The sequence below is a fragment of the Lactuca sativa genome, chromosome 3 (assembly GCF_002870075.4).
Source record: "Lactuca sativa cultivar Salinas chromosome 3, Lsat_Salinas_v11, whole genome shotgun sequence".
In the NCBI taxonomy this organism is placed as follows: domain Eukaryota; kingdom Viridiplantae; phylum Streptophyta; class Magnoliopsida; order Asterales; family Asteraceae; genus Lactuca; species Lactuca sativa.
The window spans coordinates 173800714-173828545 of record NC_056625.2 but is presented as its reverse complement, the minus strand read 5'-3'; the positions used below and the strand labels follow the sequence as shown (position 1 = coordinate 173828545).

The 27832-nt window shown below is 39.7% G+C and overlaps 1 non-coding gene across 1 annotated transcript; it reads right to left on the bottom strand.

Annotated features, from left to right (window-relative positions):
- Positions 1–6899: 6899 nt before the first annotated feature.
- Positions 6900–7006, bottom strand: LOC111885326 (small nucleolar RNA R71). Its single transcript, XR_002848078.1, has one exon. It is a non-coding gene; the product is annotated as a small nucleolar RNA R71 (small nucleolar RNA).
- Between the last annotated feature and the right edge of the window lie 20826 nt (positions 7007–27832).

The window sequence follows — 27832 nt, the reverse complement described above, 5'->3', positions numbered from 1 at the left end:
TTGCGGTATCATTCTTGTTATTTGGATTTTCAACTTATGATGAAATGGTTTCATTCCCAAAAAAATAGTTTTATATATTTATATGTGATGTTAACATTTTTTAAGAAAGTCTTAAACTTGAATCTTATATATCTAAACAAAACTATTACAAATGTTTAGGATTAATATTTTTATGTATGTATTTGATATAATTATAACATATTATTCAATGGTGGACTAATGCAACAAAATATTCTATGACTTTGGTTTAAGAATACCATAGTGAATGCGTTTGTTAACTGTTCTAAAAAAATTGATTAAAAATTTTGGCAAAAAAAATATATATAGAAAAGTGAGAGAGGGAAATATGTCCAAACTTACCAAATAAGTATAATAGATAAACTAAAAAAAATTGTATACAGTTTGTTAAACTACATGATATTTTTTTCTACAAATAAAAAAATGGTTATTATACTAAAAGATTCTTTCTAGCCATGTATTATCCATGTTACCAAAAAAATATGAAATTAACATAATTTTTTTTTAGCGGTAATAATAACATTTTTTATAAACAATATATCAAGGTTAATGATATAATATATATCCAAGATAAAGTTTAATTATATCTTTTAAACAAAAATAAAATTTTGCAATTCTTCTAAGTTAATTCGTTAGAATGAAAATAGATAACATTTTTTAGTATATAAATGTATACTTTCTTTTTCAGTGTAGTGAAACAGTATATTATATATTTGGTCTTGAAGATTATAATCAATTTTAAAGTTGAGTTTATTTTGAAAAATAAAAATCATTTTAGGTCTAAAATGGAAAAAAAACTACAAAATATTTGGTCTTTTATGAAACAAAAATACCTAATTTACCTCTTGGTGACCTTTTAGGGTTTGAAATAACAAGTAACATGTAAAAATAAGGTTTTTTTGGAAAAGAAAAAAAAATTAGGTCTAAAAAGAAAAAAATATCAAAATATAAGGTCTTTTATGAAAATAATCCTTTTCTAAATGATTAAAGTGCACTTGGACCAAATCTGAAAAGTGTTTATACCTCAAGGACTAATTCTAAAAATTTGAAATTATATATATATATATATATATATATATATATATATATATATATATATATATATATATATATATATATATATATATAGAGAGAGAGAGAGAGAGAGAGAGAGAGAGAGAGAGAGGTTTAATACAAAACCGTTATTAACAAAGAACAAATTAACCACTCATGAGCGTTGAAAATCATAACGATCAACGACCAAATGAATTGATGTATATTATACACATTTTTAGACAATATCTTAATACATTTTAGGTAATATTTTGGTTATTTGCAAAGATATTTGGTACTTATTGAATTAAATTGTATTTAAGCAGCCAAATGGAACACTCTTGAAGAATATGGAACATAATTGACAATGATTTAAACTTTGGAGGATTAAAGATTAAAAGAAGAAAATTTCAGCGAAAAACCAAGATCACGACGTGACAATCAACCCCACGACGTGCAGAGGGAATTCTAGAAGATAACTACGCGGGAAGTCAGAATCCTTGCCCGATACAGATTTTTATCAAAGTTACGACGTGAAACCCTAGTTCACGTCGTGAGCCACAGATTTTCGAAATCTATAAATACTCTTTCAGACTTATGATTTTGGGAGCTTTTGAGAGGAGAGGTATTATGAGGTAACCAATTTTAGAGGCCGGAAAAGTGTATAAAACATTCCCTTGAAGGAGATTTAGCTTGGTGATTAAGAGATTGAAGAACAGATCATCCCATTGGTTTGATTTACTTTAATCATGTTGATCTATGTTGAACTTATGTTTTCTTTTTTAGCCACGAGTAGCTGAACTTAGTTGCTTTCGTTTAGCTAGATGATACTTTAACTCTATGGTTTAGTTATTTAATTTATGGATTTTAATAGTTGGTATTGTGCTTATGTTTGATTATCATTACCTACCATGTTGAAGTTGTGATTTTGTTGCTTGAATTCAAGTTAAGTATAGCTTAGTGACCATTAGATTACATGAACTTGATTACCTAGTGATTTAGTGACCATTAAAGCACTTGACCTAGGATTGACCAAATCTTAAAAAAGTAATAAAACTAATAAATTTAGTTGTGCTAGAGAACATAAATTGTGACCATAATTGTGTTTAGTTAGATAAATCTTACATAGCCCATCAATAATTAATAACAAATTCTATGTTTTGCTTATGTATGACCATACAAGCTAATCATGAATTGGTGAAAATATTAGTAAATTTGGACTTGAATTACTAATTACATATAAATTGGTAACCAACTTTAATAATTCATAATTAGTAACTAAACGAAAGTGTTTTTAGTATATTGATTAAAATCGTTAGTTAAGCGTTTAAGTTTGTCTGAACTTTAAAAATCAGATAAAAACTCTTTTAACTTTTGCTTGTTTTACGTTAATTTTTAGTAACTATTTTAGTTCATTAAATCTCTTCCTTGAGTTCAAACCCAACTTACTTTACTATACTATAATCCGACTAGGTACATTGTCTATAGGTGCAATAGTAGATAAATAGTTAGGATATAAATTTAAAACTAGATAGGTATAGTCTGCACGACATCAAAGTTTTTGGCGCCATTGCCGGGAAACGGCTATTTTAGTTTTTAATTTAATTGCTTTAGGTTAATCGATCCTTTTTGTGGGGTTAAACCTGCAAAAAAAATTAATTTAAAGCATTAGATTTTTTTTCAGATTTACTGAACTCAGAACGTGAGCTCTTAAATCTCACGACATGAACTCAACTGTTTCACGTTTTCTTTCATTTTTGTTTACTATTTAGTTTATCTGTTTCACCATGAGGTGGCATCATTACCACATCGTGGTGAACGTTCGGTATGAGTTTTTGATTAGTTTTGTTCATTTTTATTTGTGTTTTTGTTACAGTAGTATATGACCCGCAGATCAAACACACCATTGAGACCACCACTTGAAGATTCAGAGTCAACTTTTCATAAAAATAAGGACAAGAACGCAGGAGGATCAATCAAAATTCCGAAAGAAGAGACCATAGTTGAATTCTTTAAGAAGACTCTTACCAAAAAGGAATCCGGTTACGAGCCCAAATCAAAAACCGACAAAAGTAGTGAACCCATAAGCGAGCCAAAAAGCATCATGATAGACATTGCTGACATGATGATGGAGGCCTACAAGAAAAGAATACAAGAGGATACTGACGCAAGACTTGTGCAATCCGCGATTCCCACTACTGCTACCTTCGAGCTTAAGGGACATATCCTTACCGCACTAAAGGATATTCCATTTTCCGAAAAACATCATGAAGATGCATACAAGAACCTCAATTAAGTCAATGACATAGTCGACTATTTCAACATTCCTAATGTTCATCGAGAGACTATCTTATTACGAATGCTTCTGGTTACTTTTAAAGGAGTAGCTAAGGATTGGTTGAAGGCACTTAAATCGGGTTCAGTCACTAGTTGGGCACAGATGCGTGAAGAATTCCTCCAACAACTTTTCCCACCATCAAAGTGTGACAACCCGAAATTTCCATTCTGTACAAACCATTTGAAGCCAATAGAAGTAGAACAGTTTCAGTGAAATTTCAGACTTCGGGTTTAAGTTTGGCAGTTTTTCAGGATTTACACTTAAGGATATATCAGGAGAGTGGATGCACTAGGGTTTTGTGCAACACTGTTATTCCAATACTCTAAGATATTAGAGTTCTTTCCGGGAATAAAAATATTTTCTGCCAAAAATATCTCAGGACTATAAATAGAATTCTAAACCAAATTGGTTCATTAGTTACATTTCCAACTAGAGAAAAGCCATTTTCTCTCTCACGGATCTTCGGATTTTTATCCCAAATCGTGAGTAAACTTCTCTAGTTGTTTTATAATGCTTATAATGTGCTTAAAAACGTAGATTACATAGCAAATCTGTGAGATTCGGGAGTTTACCGCCCAAGAACGTTCTTGGAGAGTAAACTCCTATATGTGGCTTAAATGCTACCTAGTCTTTTCCCCATGATAAGTAACGAACTTAGGCTTATTTATAAATGTATTTGGGACTAGAAAACAATTCAAAACCCCAAGATTTGGGAGTTTACCGCCCAAGAACACTTGGGGAGTAAACTCCATTTTAAGGGCCAAAAGTGTCCCAATGCCCCTCAAAGCCATGGAACTCGAACTAGAACCTACCATTGCATGTTTTAGACCACAAATCAATTAAGATTCATGACTAGAAGTGAGTTCACGACCAAGAGAGTTCTTGGGCCGTGAACTCCATGTTTAAGTGCCAAAATGCCCTTAAAACCTCCCTTAAGCCAAGAGACTACTTTGGGCATGTACCTAAATGAGTTTTGTACTAGCTAACACACTTAGAACACCAAGAGTAAGGTGTTCACGACCCAAAAGGTTCTAGGGCCGTGAACTCCATAAAATGGTGCCAAATGGTGCCATAAACTCTTCTAAAGCCAAGTACAAAAGCCCAGTTTAGTTCCTAGTTAATTTAGAGACCTGAAAACACCATAAACACCCTCCCAAGGGAGTTTGCGGCCGTAAACTCCAAGGGAATATGGTCCCAGGGCTGTAAACTCCTAAAAGGAGTTATATTATGCGCTAAACTCTTCCATAGACCAAGCCATTAAGTAGAAATGCTTATTAGGGCCTTATAGAGCATCAAACATCAAATGGACACATAAGTATGAGTTCAGGGCCGTAAACTCATTTGGTAGTGTTGTTAGGGTCGTGAACTCCCTTATGGAGTTTTCCTTGAGCCCTACACACAATATCTTCCCCTACAAACACTTAGATGCAATCCTAGAGGCTAATAACACTTGATAAAGGTGTTTAGCATGTCCTAGGGTGTCTTGACTTGTTTATTAGTTGTTTATAGACTAATTTGTTACATATATGTGAAATTATATGTTAACTAGGATCATAAGTGTGTTCAAGACTTCACTTGACACCTAGCGGTCCTACCTCTTCAGTTCATCCGTATCACCCACAACAGGTGAGTTCATACCCCTTAATCAATGTTTTAAACTGTTTTTAAATGTTTTATGGGGGGATAGAAGTAGAATCATGCTACTTATTATATCAATCACATGTGATTAATAAGCAGCATTCAAATGATTTACTACTCATTAGCCGTTTTACCAAACAGTTTCCTTCAAATGATTTTCATATACACTTTATATGTTTAAAACTCCTTATTACACTGTACATTTTACTCTGTATATTACATTTCAAACTTATTTATAATTGTGTTTCAAACAAATGTTTCTTTATACTAAATCGTTTTATCAAACCCATGCCTTCAAAACCCTTTTATAAATCAACATCAAGTTGATCTTTTCTTAGAAAATATTTATGTTCAAAGGTTTTTACAAAACTTATTTTATGCTTTTATTATAAATTGCATGCCTCTATATGTATGGTTATATAAGAAATGTTTAAAAGACTTAGGAAGGCTATCCACCCTATTTCCTTTTCCTCGATTTGGATGTGGTCTGGTGGGATATCGGGTACCCGTCCGAAGGTCGTTTAAATATTAATTATATATCATGTGTACATATATAGTCATAACGGTCCTCCTAGTTCTTTAAATGCCCGTGGGTAGCAAGGGTATACATCCATGTCCATACGTACTAGTTAGATTACTAGTAAACTACCATATGGGTAGTTTAGGAAGATTCTAAAACTATTACTAGAACACAATATCATACTATGGGTCAGTTCATTCATGAGTCAATACTTACTACTATGAGAACATATACAATTATACTAGAGAAGAACATATACAACTTTAATGGAGAAGAACATATACAACTATACTAGGAAGAGAACATATACAACGATACTAGAACAAGTAACATTACGTTACATATACATGAATACGTTAACAATTGTGATCCACTGTATCGGAGCATGCCTTAAATGTCATGGCTCGAGTTGTAGCCAGAATTCTCTTGGAGGGAGAGCGTGAGTTTGCGTTTAGATCTATACTGGATTGACTATCCTACACCTTGTTGCTAGCTACAGCGGGACCTGCAGGTCTGCGTGTGCCAAACGTCATTCCGTTTTTACGACCATTCGTATGTCGTTGTTACCAGTCAATAGTATGGTGCAATTTATCACATGATACCTTAATATAAATCCGGTTTAAGGTAGTTAGTACAACAGTAGTTCCTATAATACAACACTACAGTACTACATTAATTTCCCCTTTTCATATATTTAGTGATCATTACACTTAAACATTTAATGTAAAAACTATATTTTGATAATGATAGTTACACTTGGGAAAATTTCACACTTTTACGAGAAACGAACATTTAGAACAGTTAAGTCTTGGTAGAAGACTACATTGAGAACAGTTAAGTCTTGGTAGAAGACACCTTTATATAAAGTAGGAATCATAGGGATTTCTAGGTTTTTAAAACATTTACAGCAGTTTTACAAACATTTTCATACTTACAGTTCATTTACAAACATTTTCATACTTACAGTTCATTTACAAACATTCTCATGCTTACAGTTCATTTACAAACAATTTCTTACATACAAATTAAGACACTAAAATACTTATGATCTCACCAGCTTGAAAGTTGATACTCGCTTTCAAAATTACTTGTATCCTCAGGTCATCATAGACAGGTACCGATGCAAGGATTAGGGAAGATGCAGCTCGTCGAAGACTCATCTTTCATTTTGATTTATGCTTTAGTGTTTTTCAAAATTTGACAAAACACACTTGTATAATAATTATATTATTAATGCAATGGATGATGTTGTTGCTTGTTTACTACTTTACATTGTTGTGACACTGTACATGACGTCCTCCGCCCCAGAACGTTTCCGCCGTTCTTGGTTTTGGGGTGTGACAAAAAGTTTCTAAACTCAAAAAGGTCATAGCTAATTTTAAGCAATAAGTGGGGGAGTCTTTATATAAGCCATGGGAGCGGTACAAAGGGTTAATAAGAAATTGTCCCCAAAATGATTTAAATGAGCAACAAGAGGTCTCGATCTTCTACGATGGGGTGAACATCACGATAAGGCAACTCCTTGATTCTCAAGTACGTTTAACGAAAAAGAATCCCGTCGAAATTAAAGAATTAATCAAATAATTTTCAAAGCATTCACAGGAATATCACAACCCTCGTAATGATGGAACTAGGGGAATCAGAATGGTGTATCGGAAGATATGGCGGTGGTATTGGAAATGTTAAGTAGCATGGATAGAAGAATTACCAAGATGGACCAATCCATACACACAATACATGTGTGTTGTCAAAACTGCAATGGTCCACATTTGACGAAAGATCGACATTTGGACAAAAACAGGAAAAGGATAACTCCAATATACTACTCAAGTGGAGACCACAATGATGAAGATTAGAGGAAGTCGAAGAAGGGATGGGTGCCTTGTGATGAGTATAAAAAGCAAAAAGAAGAGAAGTATAGGAAAATTGGGCGGGGATTTTACCAAAAGGAACAACCGTAACTCGAGAAAAAAGTGGACTTGGAGTCAATGCTTCATCGATTCATGGAAGCTTCTAAAAAATGTCACGATGCAGTTAATGCTACCATGAGAAATCATCAAGCATCTATCAAAAATATTGAAGCTCAACTCGGACTTGACACCTATTTAAACACCCTTAAGCCTCTTGGACCAAACCCTAATCAGCCTCCATAGCCTCATTTCTCCCTTTTACACCATAGATCCCATGTGAGAGTGTTTTTGAGCTGAAGGAGTGTATTTGTGGCCATTTTAGAGTTCACTCAAGAAGAATGAATTTCTAAGCAAGCTTGGAGTGGAATTAGACTTCAAGAATCTACATCTAGTTCACCTTGAAGAGCTTCTGGAGGTATAAAGTCTTGATCTTGCTATCTTATTCATTAGATCTAGTTAGGGTTTCTATATTATCCCTTTTTGTGTTCATGGATCATCTCTAGAGAGTTAGATCAACTCCAGAGCTTAGGAAGAGTAGATCTTAGGTCCTTTGACTCATTCATGCCATAAAAATGGTGTCTTGATGGGTGTTTTGACCTCATGCATGGATTAAGACTCTTGGAAAGGTCTTAATAGGTTGTTGGGAACATATAGAACATGAAAAGGCATAAAGTTGCCAACTTTATGCCTTAGGACGTCTTAATTGACTCAGAGATAAAGATCGGATGTTAGAACAGTGGGTATTAAGCACTTAATGGAAGATGTGCTTAATCTGTTTGTACGTTGGGCGTAGATTAGCATACGTAGCACGTACAACTTAGGGACTTAGTACGTTGCGCGTACAAGGGTGGTACGCAAGGTGTACTGTAGCGACCCAATTTTACAAAAAAAATCACTTTTGAGTTAATCAAAACAATCTCATAAACCACAGATTCCCAAACATATGTTTTCATATTAATATTTATTACATCTTTGTTTTCCCTTTTAAAACATCAGAGGGTCCCAACTACATTAAAAAGAGAGATAGAGTGCGGGCCACGTCATCACGTCGGGCCCTTGCCCTTGGTCTCAGAAGTACCTGAAACAAATCAACAACCTGTAAGCAAAATGCTTAGTGAGTTTCCTAGAGCATACCGCACACAAACACATACATATATCCTGATAGCTAATTAAAGCTACAAATATGCCACAGAAACCATGCAATACAATCAACAAGAATACCACGGGCTACCCCACATGGTCTTTACCTAGGACTGTCATGGGCTACCCCACATGGTCTTTACCTAGGAATGCCATGGGCTACCCCACATCGGCTTATATCCAATGCCATATCCCCCCTGGGGGGTCTTCCATACCAGCATAATATCACATAACATAACAATTCATAATTGAATAACACACATACAACACGTATACATAATGGGCCGGGCTTGGTGCCGTAGACCCATAGGTATGGTGAGAAGACTCACCTTCATCTGATGAATACGAATACTGCCCTCCTAGTAATTCGCAGCCTCTCAAGCTGAATAACAACAATCATAACACAATCAATAATAGGGCCTTAATTACAAAAATAGAGGCCCAATCTTCAAAGTCTACCCCTAAGGCCCAATTACCCTTTTCTTACAAATGGGCCCCAAAGTCCAAGTCCAATATCCTTAATGGGCCCCTTGGCGGAATAAGGCCCAATCAATAAGTCCATGGCCCAAACAGGTAAAAAGGCCTATAACTCACAGAATCCAGTCAAGCCTAACAACCAAATGAGGCCCAAAGGCCTAAAACAGCTTAGGGACCAACTAAGCTGCATACGCCCAGCGTACCACCCTGGTACGCGCAGCGTACTGAAGGTTTGGGCACTACGTGCCGCGTACAGCTGGTTACGCCCATCGTACAAACAGCTTAAGCAGTTTTTCCAAGTGCTTAATACTTGAATCCATCACGACCAAAAGTTAGATCTAAGTCTGAAAAGATGTCCTAAGGCATAAAGGTGGCAACTTTATGCCCTTGCATGTCTCTTACACGCCCAACCACTCCATTAAGACCTTTCCAATGTCTTTTACCCATGCATGAGGTCAAATCTCTCATCAAGCTATCATTTTTATGCTCCTAAATGACTAGGGGACCTCATATCTGACTTTCATATCAAAAGGGAAGGCTTAACTCAACAAAAGAGATCCAAAGTTCATAAAAGGGACAAACCACCAAAACCCTAGCTAGAACTAAAGATTAGAAAGGAAAGATGCAAGCTTTTTTACCTCTAGAAGCTTTGCAAGATGCTTTTAAGGGAGGATCTTGAAGCACCCACTTGATCCAAGCTTGCTTGACCACCCCTTCTTCTTGAAATACACACAAAAAGGCCACAAATGCACACTTTAAGGCTTAAGAATGATCTCACAAGGTTTCCAGGAGTATATGGACGTTCTAAGGCTGTGGAGGCTCTCTAGGGTTTAGTCCAAGGAACATAAGATTGATTAAATAGGCCTAAAGTCCGGATAATTAGGGCTTTGCAACCCTGGCGCGTACGCCCCGCGTAACTCAAGGTACGCCCAACGTACCTTGATTCCTCCGCAACCACATCCATGCAATACGCTAAGCGTACACTTAAGTACGCCCAACGTACTTAAGGGACCATTTATGCTAATAATATAATCCTTAGGGTTTTAAGACTTACCAAAAATTTTGGATGTTACATGTACGCACCTTAGATGGGCTTGGACTTGTTTTGGGCTTGTAATCCCTTTGGGCCTTAATCAGTCATTGGGCCTGGTCACATTTTGAGTTGGTAGGCCAGCTTATCTGTTTTGGGCCATGGTTACTATGGTTGGGCTTTATTGGGCCATGAGGCCCTTTAATGATTTTGGACATGGAATTTAGGCCCATTACCAAAGGACACTTTTTGGGCCATTGTGAAAGGACTTGGGGTTTGGGTTCTTCAATTGGATTATGTTTATCCCTAACCTAGGGTAATGGTATTATTGTTCAGCACGGGTGTTCACGGACTGTTAGGAGAGCATCTTTCGGATTCAACAGATAGAGGTGAGTCTCCTCACTATACCAATGGGTCGAAGGCACCAAGGCCAACCCATTTTATGATATGTGGTACACTAGTTGATGTAGTGTTATGTGGCATGTTTGTTGGTTATGTGCTAGGAGGTATGGTAGTTGTATATGTGGTATACTTGTATGGAAGACCATGTGGAGAGCCATGACACCTGGATGTAAGACCATGTGGAGAGCCCATGGCTTTCCTATTAAAGACCATGGGAGAGCCCATGACACCTGGATGTAAGACCATGTGGAGAGCTCATGGCTTTCCTATGAAAGACCATGGCGGAGCCTATGTCACTTAGGTGTAAGACCATGTGGGGAGGCCATGGCATCCAGGAGTAAGACCTTGGGGGAGCCCACGATATCCTTATATGTTTGTATGCATGGCTTATATGGTTTATGTAGCTTTTATAGCACATATGGATTATGTGATTATGTGGATTGTGTGGGGTATGCTCTAGAGAACTCACTAAGCATTAGATTACAGTTTGTTTGTTTGTTTTAGGTACTTCTAAGCCTAAGGGCAAGGGCAAGGCTTGATGGCGTTGCATGCACTCTCTCAGGCATTTTTATGGGACACTCTGATATTTGAAATATAGTTGTTGATCTTATGAATTTGAAAACAATTGTTCTTGAGATTTTGTGGTTTATTAGGAATGTTTTGATTATTTGAAAATGAAAATTTTCTTTTGAAAATTGGGTCGTTACAAGTTGGTATCAGAGCCTTGGTTTGAGGGATTCGGGCACACTCTCGGGTGTGTCAGGACTCAAACTAAGGAAATGGTAAAATTGTTTTCAAAAATATAATTTAAAGACTTCTTAAAATGGAAAATAGGAGAGTGCAATGCGCGTGATCGGCCGAGCCAAGTAAGTAGTTCCCCCATTATGTTAGCCATGTGATACTGATATTTGAGTTATGATAATCATATGAATCTTGCTACATGTATGCTTTCAAATTTGTATACGGTTAGAGTCTTATAGCCTCAAAATGATTGATTTGGCATTATTTCATGTTCCTTGTTTGGTTGTGGTCTTAGGGTAGAGTCTATTATTTGACAGTCTATTTGATCTTGTTCTGTGTATAATTTGCGTGCATAAGGCAACCCGTTATGATTGAGTTCTGGTTTGAGATGGATGGAGTAAATCTTAGGATAGCCTAGGATTTGAGCTATGCGATAGCCTATGAGATATGACTTCTTCTGGGATAAATTAGAGTTATCAGGTAGAGCCTTGGGGAAGGTACAGGTAGGTGTGGAAGGTAGTATTGGGCTCGTACTAATGGAAGCATAACACCTATACTCAAACCAATTTTAGATTTGGAAGCTCTAAGGAGAACCGGTGTGGGAGGATCCCTTTTTTTGACATCCTGATCATTATGTTTTATGATATTGCAGTTCAGTATGGTGGTGACATGATTTGGAGTTGGGGGATCAGGATTTGGGTCGGGTGATGGTACCGAGCCCATTGACGAGAGGCTGGCCGAGCTCATTGCAGCCGAGGTTATGAGGGGTATCCTTGATGCTACCCCAGTGATTTTTGGGACGATCAAGGAAGGGATGATGGAGATCATGGAGGAGAGCTCAGGGCATTCAGAGCCAAGATTGTTGCGGGCCAGATTGGGGCCCAGACTCCCTCATTCCGGGAGTTCAAGGCGTGCGGGGCGCTAATGTTCGTCGGGTCAGGGACCCCATAGTTAGCCAACACTGGGTGGAGGACATAAAGAACGCCCAACACACAAGTTCTTGCCCTGATGTGGCAAAGGTGGGTTTTGCTTCATGTATGCTGAGGGATCGAGCCCACGATTGGTGGGGTCAGGTGACTAGCTAGGTGGGAGCAGCCGGTGTGGCTAAGATGACATAGGCAAAGTTTGTCAGGCGTTTCTATTTGGAGTTTGCACCACCTATTAAGGTACAATGGCTAGTGAAGGAGTTTCATGAGATCCGGCAGACCACCGAGACTATGGCGGAGATCACTGCCAAGCTTCGGGAATGAGCACTGTTGATCCCATAATATGCTACAGACGAGGATATATGGAGGAAGAGGTATCATTTCATGTTGAGGTATGATATTTGAGAGTTTGTGAGCTTTACAGGGTGCAAGAACCTGAATGAGATGGTGGAGAAGGCTCATGAGTGGGAGATGGAGTTGGACTTCCACACCAAGCGGAATCCTAAGCAGGCATAGACAGTAGTAGGTCAGCCTAAAAAGCCTAAGATCTCAGATTCTTCTTGTATGGCCAGCATAGACGTGGCCGGTGTGCCAAGTGCGGTAAACCGCATAGTGGGGCTTGTCGGACGGTAGGCTCGGGATGCTACATATGTTGCCAGTCGGGCCACGTGATCAGGGATTGCCTCAAGAAGGGCTTGATTTGTTTTCACTGCAACTAGACCGGCCACAAACAGACCGATTGTTTGAGGTTGTAGGGAGGAGGAGGAGCAGTGGTGGCGCCTACGCCTGCCACAATGAGGATCACTGACGGGCGCCCTGCTAAGGGGGATGCTCCAGCGGTGAAGAGCTGTGCATTTCAGTTGACTACCGATGAGGCTCAGTCAGTGCCAGACATCGTGGCTGGTACATATTTTATCCTTCCATCTTGATATTGATTTCTATTGCTTATGTGTATATATGTGCTCATGTATAGGGACCTTTTGGTCAATGGTATGTCGGCTCACGTTCTATTCGAATCGGGTGCTACTCGATCGTTTGTATCTCTTGCGCTTAGCAAGAAGTTTCGGGATGCGCCAAGGACTTTGGATTCCCCGCTGGAGGTTGAGATTGCGGATAACCACACTGTGAGTGCTGCAAGGGTGTATCGGGACTGTGTCCTGAATGTGCTTGGGTAAAGGTTCCGTGTTGATCTAGTTCTGATACCATTGCGAGGGCTGAAGGTGATCGTCGGGATGGACTGTTTGGGAGCCAATGGGGCCATGATCGATTGCGAGCGCCATCGGGTAAGTGTTCGAACCCTAAGTGGGGGAGAACTGGTTATTCATGGAGAGAGGGCCTCATAGGGTCCAACCCTCTGTTCAGCTGCGAGGGCTAGGAGACTTCTTCATCAGGGTTGTTCGGGATTTTTTTTGCTTATATCTTAGATACGAGGGTTGAGACCACGACAGATTTGGACAGTGTATCGGTTGTACAAGAATTTCGAGATGTCTTTCCCGAGGAGTTACCTGGAGTGCCTCCGGAGAGGCAGATGGAGTTTCGTATTGATTTGGTGCCAGGTGCCACCCCGATAGCCAAGGTACCATACCGAATTGCTCCGCCCGAGATACAGGAGCTATCTACGCAACTTCAGGAGCTACTAGACTGAGGGTTTATTCGTCCTAGTATTTCCCTATGGGGAGCACTGATCCTGTTCGTGAAAAAGAAGGACGGGTCACATAGGATGTGTATTGATTATCGAGAGTTGAACAAGCTAACAGTGAAAGATCGTTATCCGCTACCGAGGATCAATGATTTGTTCAATCAGCTGCAGGGTGCGTCTTGGTTTTCCAAGATTGATCTTCAGTCGGGGTACCATCAGATGAGGATTCGGGATGAGGACATACCGAAGACAGCTTTCAGGACTCGATATGGGCACTATGGGTTTGTGGTGATGCCATTCGGGCTCAACAATGCCCCATCAGCGTTCATGGGTCTCATGAACAGGGTGTGTAGACCGATGTTGGATTAGTCAGTGATCGTGTTTATCGATCATATTTTGGTCTATTCTAAGACCAAGGAGCAACATGAGCAACATCTGAGGGAGGTATTGGAGACACTGAGAACGGAAAGTCTTTATTCCAAGTTCTCAAAGTGTGATTTCTGGTTGCGAGAGGTGCAGTTTTTGGGGCACATCATCAACCAGGAGGGTATTTCGGTGGATCCAGCCAAGGCTGAGGTAGTTATGCGGTGGGAGGTACCGAAGAACGCATCTGAGATTCGTAGCTTCTTGGTTCTAGTGGGGGTACTATCAGAGATTCATCTAGGATTTCTCCAAGATTACGGTGCCTTTAACCCGCCTGACCAAGGAGAATGTGACATATCGATGGGGCCCGGATCAGCAGTTGGCTTTCGAGACCCAGAGATCGAGGTTATGTGAGGCTTCGATTCTCGTACTACTTGAGGGGCTGGATGATTTGGTAGTGTACTGTGATGCATCGATCTTGGGGTTAGGCGTCGTACTGATGATACTATACACGTATTAATCGCTCAAAACGAAAGGGTAGACTTCTAGTCTATATGTATACGAACATGATACTAGGAGAAGAAAAATAGACAGAAACAAACTTAGACAATGTATTATGTTAATATTATGGCGTGTGAGATCTAAAATCAGAAGGAGAGTGAGAAATCAAGTTCGAAGGAAAGTAAAAGGAAGGTAGTGGCAATTATTGTTATTGTTAAAATTATAAGAACAATACCTATATGTAGCTTTAAAACCAAGTTGAGATATATTTCAAACTTCAATATTTGATGTATATTGATGATTAAATAAACATATGGGAGTTTTAAAGAGTTTGCTAAGGATTTCTAAAAATTCACGAGTTATCTATTAAGTTAAACTCCATTTGTGAACTAAAACTTGTAATTCAAAATCTGACAATTTTGACATTTTTGACTGGGGTCCAATAATGGTTAAAACGGATAAAGTAAAGACTTAACATATTTAGACGGATAATTATGCATTGTCAAAAGTACGTCGCTACAAGTTTAAAAGTGAACACTAAGTTTTGGAATGCTGTAAGTTTTATAAACACTGATTATAAAACTAATATGAAATAAAATAAACAAATGATGTGTGTTGGAAATTTAGGAATTAGAGATATCTTAGAAACATGTGTGAAGTAGAAAGTTGTGAAAAGATCATGTTGGGATTCAAGAAAACACATTTAAGTAAGTATAATGCTTAAATGAGAAAATAGTCAAAAGACTTAAAACAAAAGTGGTTTGAAGATCTGATGAAGCTTTTACACATAATATGAACTTTAACGTCATATGTTTAAGTTTTATAGCATAGAGTTTAAACACTTTTATAAAAGAAAATGTTTCTAAGTTTTTTGAAAACGTGCCAAAATGGTAAGCAAGGATTAAAATGGTTTCTATGCCCTTAAAAGCACATATATCCATTGAAATGGATTTGAAATGAAATTGAAATAGCAAGGTTAAAACCAATATTGGTTAAATTGAGTTTTGAAGAGGAGTGTTAAGTTAAAACAAGTTGTCAAAAGATTTTTTTTTTGCAAGAATATGGATTACATTGTTAGGAAATGTCTACTAAGTTGAATGAAGTGGTTATAAAATATTTTATCGATATCAAAACACTTTTCATAGTTGTAACTCTAGTACGAGGACGATGAAGAGGTATTGAGGAATAATTGGTATAGGTTTTGACTTATGATTATTACTAGTGTATATCTAGCTAGTAACCTTACATCTAAAGTCAATAGCTACCAAGGAATACCCATTCTCAACACTAAGTGCATTTCTCCTAGAGTGGCTAGTGATATAATCTAAGTGGTTAACCTAGCACATGATAAGGGATAGGAATATTTCTAAATAAAGGCATTATGGTAAAAGTGCACTTAGTTTCTATGTGTACCTAGATGAATGCCTATAATATGCAATGCCCGTACGCACACCGAAATTTTTTGTTTTTCAAAAGTTTAAGTTGAAAATTGTTTTGAACATAATTCTAGTATAACTGTTTCAAGCCTTGTATTAAATTTCCTTAATTAAGCATAGTTGGCCAGGCTATACTTAATTAGAGTCCAATAATGTGTACTCGAATTAGTTATACCAGTAGTATGTTCAGTATTTTAAAAAAACGTTTAGAAATTTTTTGGCTATAGTTGTGGTTTTCCAAAGGAAAATTGGTATTCTTTATAACCTTCGGCTCTGATACCATTTCCTGTCACACCCCGCTAAAGTGGAAACACGAGGCGTGGCAGTATAAAGGGTTTCATAGGAAAAGTTAAAAGATAACACCAACCATAGTATTAAAAATCATTACAAATTTACAATGGGTTTGAACAAATTTTAAAAGAAATTACAATGTAAATCGAAATACAACACATGCGGATGCTCCTAAAAGTGAAGTGTCCCTAAGTGCCACTTACTCGTTGATTCCTGAAAAAGCATGTAAAACGAGCGTCAACTATAAAAAAAGTTGGTGAGTACTCACAAGTTTAACAAAATAATATTGGTTCATGAACTGAAATCAAAGTTTTGATAAAAGTTTCCAATAATAAAAGTATATTGTTAAAAGGAGTAAACAAGTTTGTAAAAACAAAGTTCTTTGTCATCATGATAGATAAAGTATGTTGCCTGAATAAGATGCAACATTCATATTCTCATGGAAGATAAAGTTCGTTACTCAAACGAGTAAACAAGTTTCATTGCTAAAATGAGCTGTCAATCGCGTTGCTACAAGGAGCAAACAATTTCATTGCTAAAACATGTATATAAGTTTCCAGTAGTAAAAGTTTGTTGTTGTAATGAGAAACAAAGTTCATTGCTATAATTAATAAACAAGTTTATTGCTATAATGAGTAATGAGTTTAGTTGCTAAAATAAGTATTCAAGTTTCATTGCTAAAATAAGTATACAAGTGTCATTGCTAACATGGGAATACAAGTTTCGTATGTGCATAAAGAATAGTATGTGCATCAAGTTTCCATTCATGAGTTCACAACCCAAGCCTAATGACCGAATCGTGCCCTATTGACTACTATGTGTATCGCAAACATAGTGTACCTCCTGATAGCGCTATCCATAATAACCGTAGGCTCAAAAGAGTTAATGAGTTGTGTCTAGAGATTCCAGGAACTTAACCGCGATACAGTCCTCATGAATTAAAGTAACATACACATACATATGAAATATAGCAACCAAGTTTCATACAAGTCAAAATAAATACAACCAACATAAAAATAGTTTAGGACATGCTTTTCCACCCCAAAACATTTAAAAACCGAAAATAGGGGAGTGCGTGAATACTCACAATATGAAAAATATAGCAACCAAGTTTATACGAGTCAAATAAATACAACGAATATAATAATTTAGGACATGCTTTTCCACTCCAAAACATTTAAAAACCAAAAATAGGGGATTGGTGAATACTCACAATACATTGAGATGATGCAAATGGTGCCTTGACTATGTTCCACGTGTACCACTACCGATTCCTACAGTATTTGTAACAGCCCGGAATCTCAAGTATTGTTAAATTATGTTTTTGGGGTGATTTAAGAGGGGACTCGGCGAGTTGGAGCCTAGACTCGCCGAGTAGGATCGCAGACTTGGTCGCGGGATCGCGACTGGACTCGACGAGTCCAGATATGGACTCGGCGAGTCTACGCTGTTTAGCGAAAACCCTAACCGTTCAGGTTTGGGACGTATAAAGGAGACTTATTGGCCGTCATTTTTCATTTTAGCCTTCTGAGAAGAACCCTAAATCGATTGTGTGCATCTGGAGCAAGGATTATAGGCCATTGTTGATTATAGAAGAGTGGTTGTGCAAGGAAGAGAAGGGATTGGCTAAAGGAGCAGCAAGGGAGTCACATTCTGAGGATTGGGGACACAGAGGATACATCATCCAGGGAGGTTGTAGCTCGTCGGATTGTGCACGAGTGATTTCAGGATTTGCTAGCTTTCAGCATTCACGAGGTGAGTCTTCTCACTATACTGTACCCGGAAGGGTTTGACTGTGTGACCGGAAGGTCAGATATGATATGTGATATGTATGCTATATGTGGTAAGCTGTTTGTTATATGTGCTATGTATGTTATGGGCCGGAAGGCGATTATATTATGGGCCGGAAGGCAATATGTTATGGGCCGGAAGGCAATATGTTGTGCGATGGACCGGAAGGTCGGCGTGGGTAGGACCGGAAGGCTTACCCAGCAGGGACGGAAGTCCCCTGAGACACATGGACCGATAGGTCAGGGCCTGGAAAGGCGTATGTGCGTAAGTTCTATATTGGGGAACTCACTAAGCATTTATGCTTACAGTTGTTATGCATGTGTTTCAGGTACTAGCGAGGACCGTGGGAAGGCGCCGGCGTGATCGATACACACTGAAGGATGTTTTATGATCTTGGGATTTAGACAACTTGTATTTGACTTGACACTTTAATTATTTATGCCTTGTTTCGAATGGAAATACTTAATTTTTAAAATGAAAATTTTGTTTTCAAAATTCGCGTTGTTACAATTGGTATCAGAGCCTTGGTTTGAGGGATTCGGGTGCACCTTCGGGCGTAACTGAACTCAAACCGAGGATTTGAGGAAAACTTTTACAAATAAAGGCATAAACTTTTATGAATGATTTTGTGGTGAACAAGAAAGAAGCAGTGTGTACGATCAGTCAGCGCCCGAACGGTAAAGATCCCCAAAATACCTTACAATATTATATGATATGAATTGTTATGCATGCTAGAAGACTAGGTGTTCATGATAGGACTAGAGTGGCCTGATTTGTGATGCCTTAGTCTAGGGAAGTTTGCCGATATGAGATGCTTTGCTAGGGTGCGGGTAGATAGTGCATAACAGAAGTAGAGTACTCACTATCCGGGGTTTGGGGAGGAAGATTTGGGATGAATGCTGATGCGGTGTGGTCGGTAGTATTGGGCCCGTACTACCGAAGACACCGGGTCAGTGGGAGACCCAAGTAAGAATCCCTGGATATCGGAGATTGAGTAGGGTTGCGTTATCGAGTGCGATTACACTCGATGGAATCTCTGATAGTTTTATGTTGTATTTCAGAGACATCATGGTTAGACCATGCCACGGAGCGAGTTCGAGCGGTGTGAGTGACGAGGAGATTCGTCAGATGATTCCCGAGGAGGTAGCGGCAGCGATCCGGGCTGAGATCCCGGAGATGTTTGGGTCTATTAAGACCACCCTGATGGAGACGTTTGATGAGCGGTACGCCGCATTGACTGAGGCTGCAACCGCTGCAGCTACCGCAGCTGTGGCCGCTGCTAGGCCACAGGGGGGTGACTCGTTGCTGTTCCGAGAGTTCAGCAACACGAAGCCACCAGAGTTCGATGGGACGCAGGATCCGATTGCTGCGATGAGGTGGATCGCGGATATAGAGGGGTGCTTCTACACTTGTTCATGCCCGGAGCACCTGAGGGTACGGTTCGCTTTGAACCAGCTCCGTCTGGGAGCGAAGGACTGGTGGAAGTTCGTGACGGCGAACTTCACTTTGGCAGAGATTACAGCAGTGACATGGGAGGGGTTTAATGCTATGTTCAGGGACGAGTACGTTCCCCCGGTGGAGAGGGAACGATTGGTTCAGGAGTTCTTAACCCTCAAGCAGGGTACTGATTCTGTTGCGGTGATCACGCGGAAGTTTCATGAGAGGGCGATGTTCTGCCCCAAGCTGGTGTCCACTGATCAGGCTCGGATGAGCCGGTACTTGGGAGTGTTGAGGAGGGATATCCGGGAGTTTGTGTCAAACTCCACTTACCATACTTTTGTTGAGCTTCAGGCGAATGCCAGGAAGCGCAAGATCGAGTTGGAGACCCAGGCCAGGGAGGAGGCCGAGTCTCAGCGGGTGGACCGGCGACCGGCTCAGTCCCAGCCGGCAGCCAAGCGGATAAAGTCCGCCGATGCGAGCAAAGGAGGTTCGAAGGGCCGCACTTGCGGGAAGTGCGGCAAGGGTCATGATGGGGCATGTCGATCTGGTGCTTGCTACAAGTGTGGCAAGGAGGGGCACATTGCTAGGGAGTGCCCCAAGGGGTTTACGGTTTGCTTTCATTGCAACCAGACAGGCCATCGGAAGGTCGAGTGCCCTCAGCTTCTTCAGGGATCTGCACCTGCTACCAGAGCTACTGCGACTTGACCGGTGACGGCCGAGGCCCCGAGGGCTCGGGGGAGAGCCTTTCAGCTGACTGCGGAGGAGGTCCGCGCTGCGCCCGATGTTGTGGCAGGTATGCTGTAATTCATGTATTTATTTTAATGTCGAGACGTTATGCTTATGTTATTATATGCGTAGGTACTTTCCTTGTGAACTCTGCGCCTGCCTTAGTGTTATTTGACTCGGGTGCGAGTAGATCCTTTGTATCTTTAGCCTTTAGTCAACATATCAGCGTTAGTCGTGAGTCGTTGAGTCGGCCTCTGAGGGTTTCTATAGCTGACGAGAGAGTGATTTGTGCCACGGAGGTTCTCCGGGGATGCGTGTTAGAGATTTTCGGGGTCGAATTCCCGATTGACCTGATTCCTATTGCGATGGGTGATGTCTGTGTCATCGTGGGCATGGACTGGTTGAGCCGATTCGGCACTGTCATCGACTGTGAGCGTCAGCTGGTGACTATACGAGACCATAGTGGGGGAGTTCTTTCGGTGTACGGCGAGGGTACCCGTTCGGGATCAGCTTTTTGTTCGGCCGCTAGGGCGAGGCAGTGTCTACAGCAGGGTTGTAAGGGTTTTGTGGCGTATGTGATGGATACGCGGGAGGTTTCCGAGAGACCGAAGTCAGTTGAGGAGGTCCCTGTGGTGCGTGAGTTTCCAGATGTTTTCCTCGAGGAGCTGCCGGGAGTACCTCCTATGAGGCAAGTAGAGTTTGGTATCGATCTAGTTCCGGGGGCCGCGCCTATTGCTAAGGTGCCTTATCGTCTTGCACCTCCAGAGATGCAAGAGTTGTCCTCGCAGCTCCAGGAGTTGCTGGGGAAGGGATTCATTCGGCCGAGCAGCTCGCCATGGGGAGCACCTATTCTGTTCGTCAAGAAGAAGGATGGTTCACACCGGATGTGCATTGATTACCGGGAGTTGAACAAGTTGACGGTCAAGAACCGTTACCCGTTACCGAGGATCGATGATTTATTCGATCAGTTGCAGGGAGCATCTTGGTTTTCCAAGATCGATCTGAGGTCAGGGTACCATCAGGTGAGAGTGCGGGATGAGGATGTCCAGAAGACAGCGTTTAGGACGCGATATGGGCATTATGAGTTTGTGGTGATGCCTTTCGGGCTCACCAATGCCCCTGCTGTGTTCATGGATCTCATGAACAAGGTATGCAGGCCGATGTTGGATCGGTCAGTGATTGTATTTATCGAAGACATTCTGGTGTATTCGAGATCTAGAGAGCAGCATGAGAAGCATTTGAGGGAGGTCCTTGAGGTATTGAGGTCGGAGAAGCTTTATGCAAAGTTCTCCAAATGTGACTTCTGGTTGCAGGAGGTCCAATTTCTAGGACATGTTGTTAATCAGAAAGGGATATTGGTCGATCCGGCCAAGGTTGAGGCGGTGATGAGTTGGGAGGTGCCGAAGTCACCCTCTGAGATCAGGAGCTTCCTTGGGTTGGCAGGGTATTATCAGAGATTCATTAAGGATTTCTCCAAGATCGCAGTGCCGCTCACCAGATTGACCCGGAAGGGTGTTGCATTCTCATGGGGGCCCGAGCAACAGACCTCCTTTGAGACACTTCGCCAGAGGTTGTGCGAAGCCCCGGTATTAGCTCTCCCGGAAGGGATGGAAGATTTTGTAGTATATTGCGACGCATCAATTTCGGGACTGGGTGCAGTGTTGATGCAGAGGGGTCATGTGATAGCTTATGCGTCGAGGCAGCTGAAGCCTCATGAGGTGAGATATCCCACGCATGATTTAGAGTTGGGGGCAGTAGTGTTCGCTCTCAAGATTTGGCGTCATCACCTGTATGGGGTTCGATGTACGATATACACGGACCATAAGAGCTTGAAGTATTTGACGGATCAGCCCAACCTAAATATGCGACAGAGGAGGTGGTTAGATGTGGTCAAGGATTATGATTGTGAGATCCTGTACCACCCAGGCAAGGCTAATGTGGTAGCCGACGCGTTGAGCCGCAGGGCGGAGAGCACTCCATTGCGAGGTGTATGCTTGAGACTGACTATGATGACTCCAGTATTGGATGCTATTCGTGGGGCACAGGCCGAGGCTGTACGACCAGAGATACAGAAGAAAGAGCGGGTCGTTGGGTTAATTTCAGAGTTCGTTAAGGATGGACGAGGGCTTCTGACGTTTCAGGGCCGGATCTGGGTACCGTTCGTGGGCGGTACGCGTATTACTTTGATGGAAGAGGCTCATAGATCGAAATTCTCGATCCATCCCGGTGCTACGAAGATGTATTTGGATTTGAGGAAAGAGTATTGGTGGCCCTGTATGAAGAGGGACGTTGCATGGTTCGTTGAGAGGTGCTTGACCTGCCGTAGGGTTAAGGCCGAGCACCAGAGACCGCATGGCAAGTTACAGCCATTGGAGATCCCCGAGTGGAAGTGGGAACAGATCACTATGGATTTCATCACCAAATTGCCGAGGACTGCCAGGGGAGTCGATGCAATTTGGGTGATTGTGGATAGGTTGACGAAGAGTGCACACTTGCTTGCCATCAGCGAGAGTTCTTCAGCGGAGAAGTTGGCGGAGATATATGTGAGAGAAGTGGTATCTCGGCATGGGGTGCCGATCTCGATTGTTTCAGACCGTGATGTACGCTTCACTTCCAGGTTCTGGAAGAAATTCCATGAGGAGCTGGGTACTAAATTGCATTTTAGTACCGCATATCATCCCCAGACAGACGGCCAGAGCGAGCGGACGATTCAGACGCTGGAGGACATGCTTCGAGCGTGTGTGTTGGACTTCGGGGGTAGCTGGGATGCATATTTACCCTTAGCAGAGTTTTCCTACAACAACAGCCATCATTCGAGCATTGGTATGCCACCTTTTGAACTGTTGTATGGTAGGAGGTGTCGGACCCCCATTTGCTAGGGAGAGGTGGGACAGAGAGTGATGGGCAGCACAGAGATCGTGCTTCAGACGACAGAGCAGATTCAGCAAGTTAGACAGAGGTTATTGACCGCCCAGAGCCGACAGAAGAGTTATGCAGACAGGCGCCGATCCGAGCTTGAGTTTCAAGTCGGCGACTTCGTTCTCCTGAAGGTCTCTCCTTGGAAAGGAGTGATTCGATTCAGGAAGAGGGGCAAGTTGGGGCCCCGGTATATTGGGCCATTTCGTGTGATTGCAAGGATAGGCCGGGTAGCCTATCGGTTGGAGTTGCCAGCGGAGTTGGGGCAGATCCACGACACTTTTCATGTGTCGCAATTGAGGAAGTGCATAGCCGATGAGTCAGCAGTGGTTCCATTGGAGGATATTCAGGTGGATGCGAGCCTGAATTATGCTGAGAGACCAGTGGCCATCAGGGATCGGAAGATCAAGGTTCTGAGGAACAAGGAGGTACCTCTAGTGTTGGTTCAGTGGCAACACCGTAAGGGATCGGAAATGACTTGGGAGCCGGAACGTGAGATGCGGAAGCAGCATCCGGAACTATTTTCAGAGTGAGACTTCGAGGGCGAAGTCTAATCCTAGTGGGGGAGAGTTGTAACAGCCCGGAATCTCAGGTATTGTTAAATTATGTTTTTGGGGTGATTTAAGAGGGGACTCGGCGAGTTGGAGCCTAGACTCGCCGAGTAGGATCGCAGACTTGGTCGCGGGATCGCGACTGGACTCGACGAGTCCAGATATGGACTCGGCGAGTCTACGCTGTTTAGCGAAAACCCTAACCGTTCAGGTTTGGGACGTATAAAGGAGACTTATTGGCCGTCATTGTTCATTTTAGCCTTCTGAGAAGAACCCTAAATCGATTGTGTGCATCTGGAGCAAGGATTATAGGCCATTGTTGATTATAGAAGAGTGGTTGTGCAAGGAAGAGAAGGGATTGGCTAAAGGAGCAGCAAGGGAGTCACATTCTGAGGATTGGGGACACAGAGGATACATCATCCAGGGAGGTTGTAGCTCGTCGGATTGTGCACGAGTGATTTCAGGATTTGCTAGCTTTCAGCATTCACGAGGTGAGTCTTCTCACTATACTGTACCCGGAAGGGTTTGACTGTGTGACCGGAAGGTCAGATATGATATGTGATATGTATGCTATATGTGGTAAGCTGTTTGTTATATGTGCTATGTATGTTATGGGCCGGAAGGCGATTATATTATGGGCCGGAAGGCAATATGTTATGGGCCGGAAGGCAATATGTTGTGCGATGGACCGGAAGGTCGGCGTGGGTAGGACCGGAAGGTTTACCCAGCAGGGACGGAAGTCCCCTGAGACACATGGACCGACAGGTCAGGGCCTGGAAAGGCGTATGTGCGTAAGTTGTATATTGGGGAACTCACTAAGCATTTATGCTTACAGTTGTTATGCATATGTTTCAGGTACTAGCGAGGACCGTGGGAAGGCGCCGGCGTGATCGATACACACTGAAGGATGTTTTATGATCTTGGGATTTAGACAACTTGTATTTGACTTGACACTTAAATTATTTATGCCTTGTTTCGAATGGAAATACTTAATTTTTAAAATGAAAAAATTGTTTGCAAAATTCGCGTTGTTACAGTATTGGTATTCACTAGTGAGTCTCTAATCGAAATGTAACACTACTATACTTACTACTACAATAGAATTATGCCAATATTGTGTCAAAATTGAATATTGATAAATTATAAATATTTTTCTATGGCAATTAAGTTTCAAAGAATCAATTGTTATATAACAATTTAAGTGGAAAATTTCCATTATTGAAATGTTAATATTTAACATTTTAGAGGTTTCCAATGATTGAATATTCAAAACTAAATCAATTTAGTTCTAAAATTTCCCAAACTTTGCATTTTAGTTTTAATCGAAGTCAAAGACCTCAAGATAAATTTTCTTGAATTTTTGATTTGTCTAACTATTTTTCACCACTTTAGTTTCTTGAATAACCATAAAATTATGAAAAATACTAAACAATTAATAAAAATTACCAAACTTCAAATTTTGGTTCTAAATATGTTAAAAGACTACTAGATAATTTTCATGGATTATGGATATGCATAACCATTTTTCATATCTTTAATTCTCTAAATATATAAAAATTCATGAAAAATAGAAATCAGTTAAAAATTGCCCCAAACTTTTTATAGTAATTTAATTACACATACTTAATCTGTGAGAAATATAAAAATGGGTTTCTAAACTGTTTAACCAATTTTTATGATTTTTATGCATTTATTCGAATAAAAATTCAAATAAATAGAAAAAAGTTTCCAAAATTACCCAAACTTTTTGTATTACTGTTATTAAACAATATCGAGCTGGGAAAAATATAAAATCGATTTCTAAACTGTTTAACCCAATTTTATGATTTTTGAGAATTTATTTTAATAAAAATTTAAATAAATAGAAAACAGTTTCTAAAATTATCCAAACTTTTTATTTAACTTTTAGTATACATATCTAGGCTGGGAAAAATATAAAATATATTTTTCAGTTGGTAGTTCTATTTTTCCTTGTTTTATCCCTTTAAATAATCATTAATTGAAGAATAAATAATAAACAGTTAAAATAAATTACTAAAAATTTTTGTAACATCAGTTACAGTGTAAGTAATCTGGGAAAAATACCAAAAGTGGTTTTCATATTGTATAATCCGGTTTTGGGTAATTATGTGTATTTAAGTGTATTTAACATTATAAAATAGGAGAAAAATAGTATATTGTAGAGAAAAATCATCAAACTTTTTATGTAACCTCCTACTGTACAACATGATGTTCTGGTAAAATTTCATGAATTTTGGATAATCAGAACTAGTTTTCCTATTTTTAGGCCATTATAATTACCAAAAATTGGGAAAAATAGGAAGAAATGATGAAAAAATTCCGAAATTACTTTTCTGAGTCTCCCACCACAGGTAAGAGCTGCGAAAATTGTTAGATACAATTTTCACACTTCCTAAAGTGGTTTTGTGATGTATTATACCCAAACAAAAAGAAAATGGAACATAAATCGATGAAATTTAATGAGAGGTCATCATTCACCATAGGGGTCATCCAAGAATTTATTCCGGATTTATAGACCTCTGGAAGTATTTTATGTGATTTATTGCCCTATTTTATTGCATTAATTATAATAATTCGAGAAAAAAGAATTATCTTCTGGAAATTTACAGAGCATCTTATTTTGTTGATGAGAATCTGGGAAAAATCGGATTTGGTCAGAAAATGATTTTTAGATATTTATTTGGAAATAAATCTTTCATTAACATATTTGAAAGCTTTTTAACAACAACTTTGATCATCAAGCATCTAAGCTTGAAGATCATCACATGCATGTTGTTTTGAAGACCATTCATGAGTTTGAAATGTTCAAAAATCGTTTTTGATAGAAAACTTTGGATGCATGTGGTGATTTTCCACCAAAAGGTGTAGAAAAGTGCATTTTCATGGTTTTGACTTAGGTTTAGGTCATGGATCTTCACCATTTTGTAACATGCAAGATGCTTTTGGTGAAAATCTACCACCATCATCATCAAAACTGAAGTGAATGAACATTCACTCAAATTTTCTAAGAGAATGGTGTAGAAGAACAAGGAAATGCAAGAAAATCCATGAAAACTTGAAGGAAAATGAAAGGAAATCGTGTTCTGCCTTAATGAACACCATTAGATGATGAATATTTGAGTATCTTGAGTGTTCTTGGACATGTTGGCTGTAAAATTTCATGGTTCATAGTGGGAGGAAGAGAGAAAATGTGTGTGAGAGTGTGAGAGAGAAAATGAGGGAAGATAGAGTGTGAGAGAGAAGAAGAATCATTTTGTGTTGGGAAGAGGAGAGGCATCTTAGGAGGAAGGAGTCCGACTTTGGAGTGGAGAGAGGGTCTCCCTCTCTTAAATTTTATAAAATATAACTTTATTTTATAAAAATATCAAGTTTTTATAAAACATGTACCTTATTCTAAATTTTCCTTCACAAAACCTTGATTTTTGGCTTAGAAAATAAGGTTAAATACTAATGACTTAAATTTTTTTTTATTATATTTTAATAAATTGAGTTATTTTAAATTGATATTATATAGCCCATACCAAATTTATGGATTTTTAGGTGTTAAAGTTTATAAATTTGAGTTTTAGGGCATTTAGGGTTTTTTGAGAGTTTGTAAGTCTTTGGATATCAAAATTAATTACATTTTGAGACTTCAAACTATTTTAGAGTTTCATAACTCTTATTCAAGCTAGAAATAATGTTTGTAATATTTTTTTTTTCTTTTATCGGCTTATTGGCATTCTATGTAGTGATTCCGAGATTCAAGCGAAATTGAGGAATCAAGTATACTAGTCCTACTCTTCAACTTTGACTTAAGTTTCTATGTGACTTTGACCTAATTTCTACCACTAGGTCAAGTGCATTATATGTGTATATGATTCATGAAATGGTGTTCAAGTCAAAGAGTGACCCTAATATAGATAGTCACTACAGCTCAGTAGATGTAGAATTCACATATCAATGTGAAATCTAAGTACACTATCCATTGATTCTAATTGTTTCC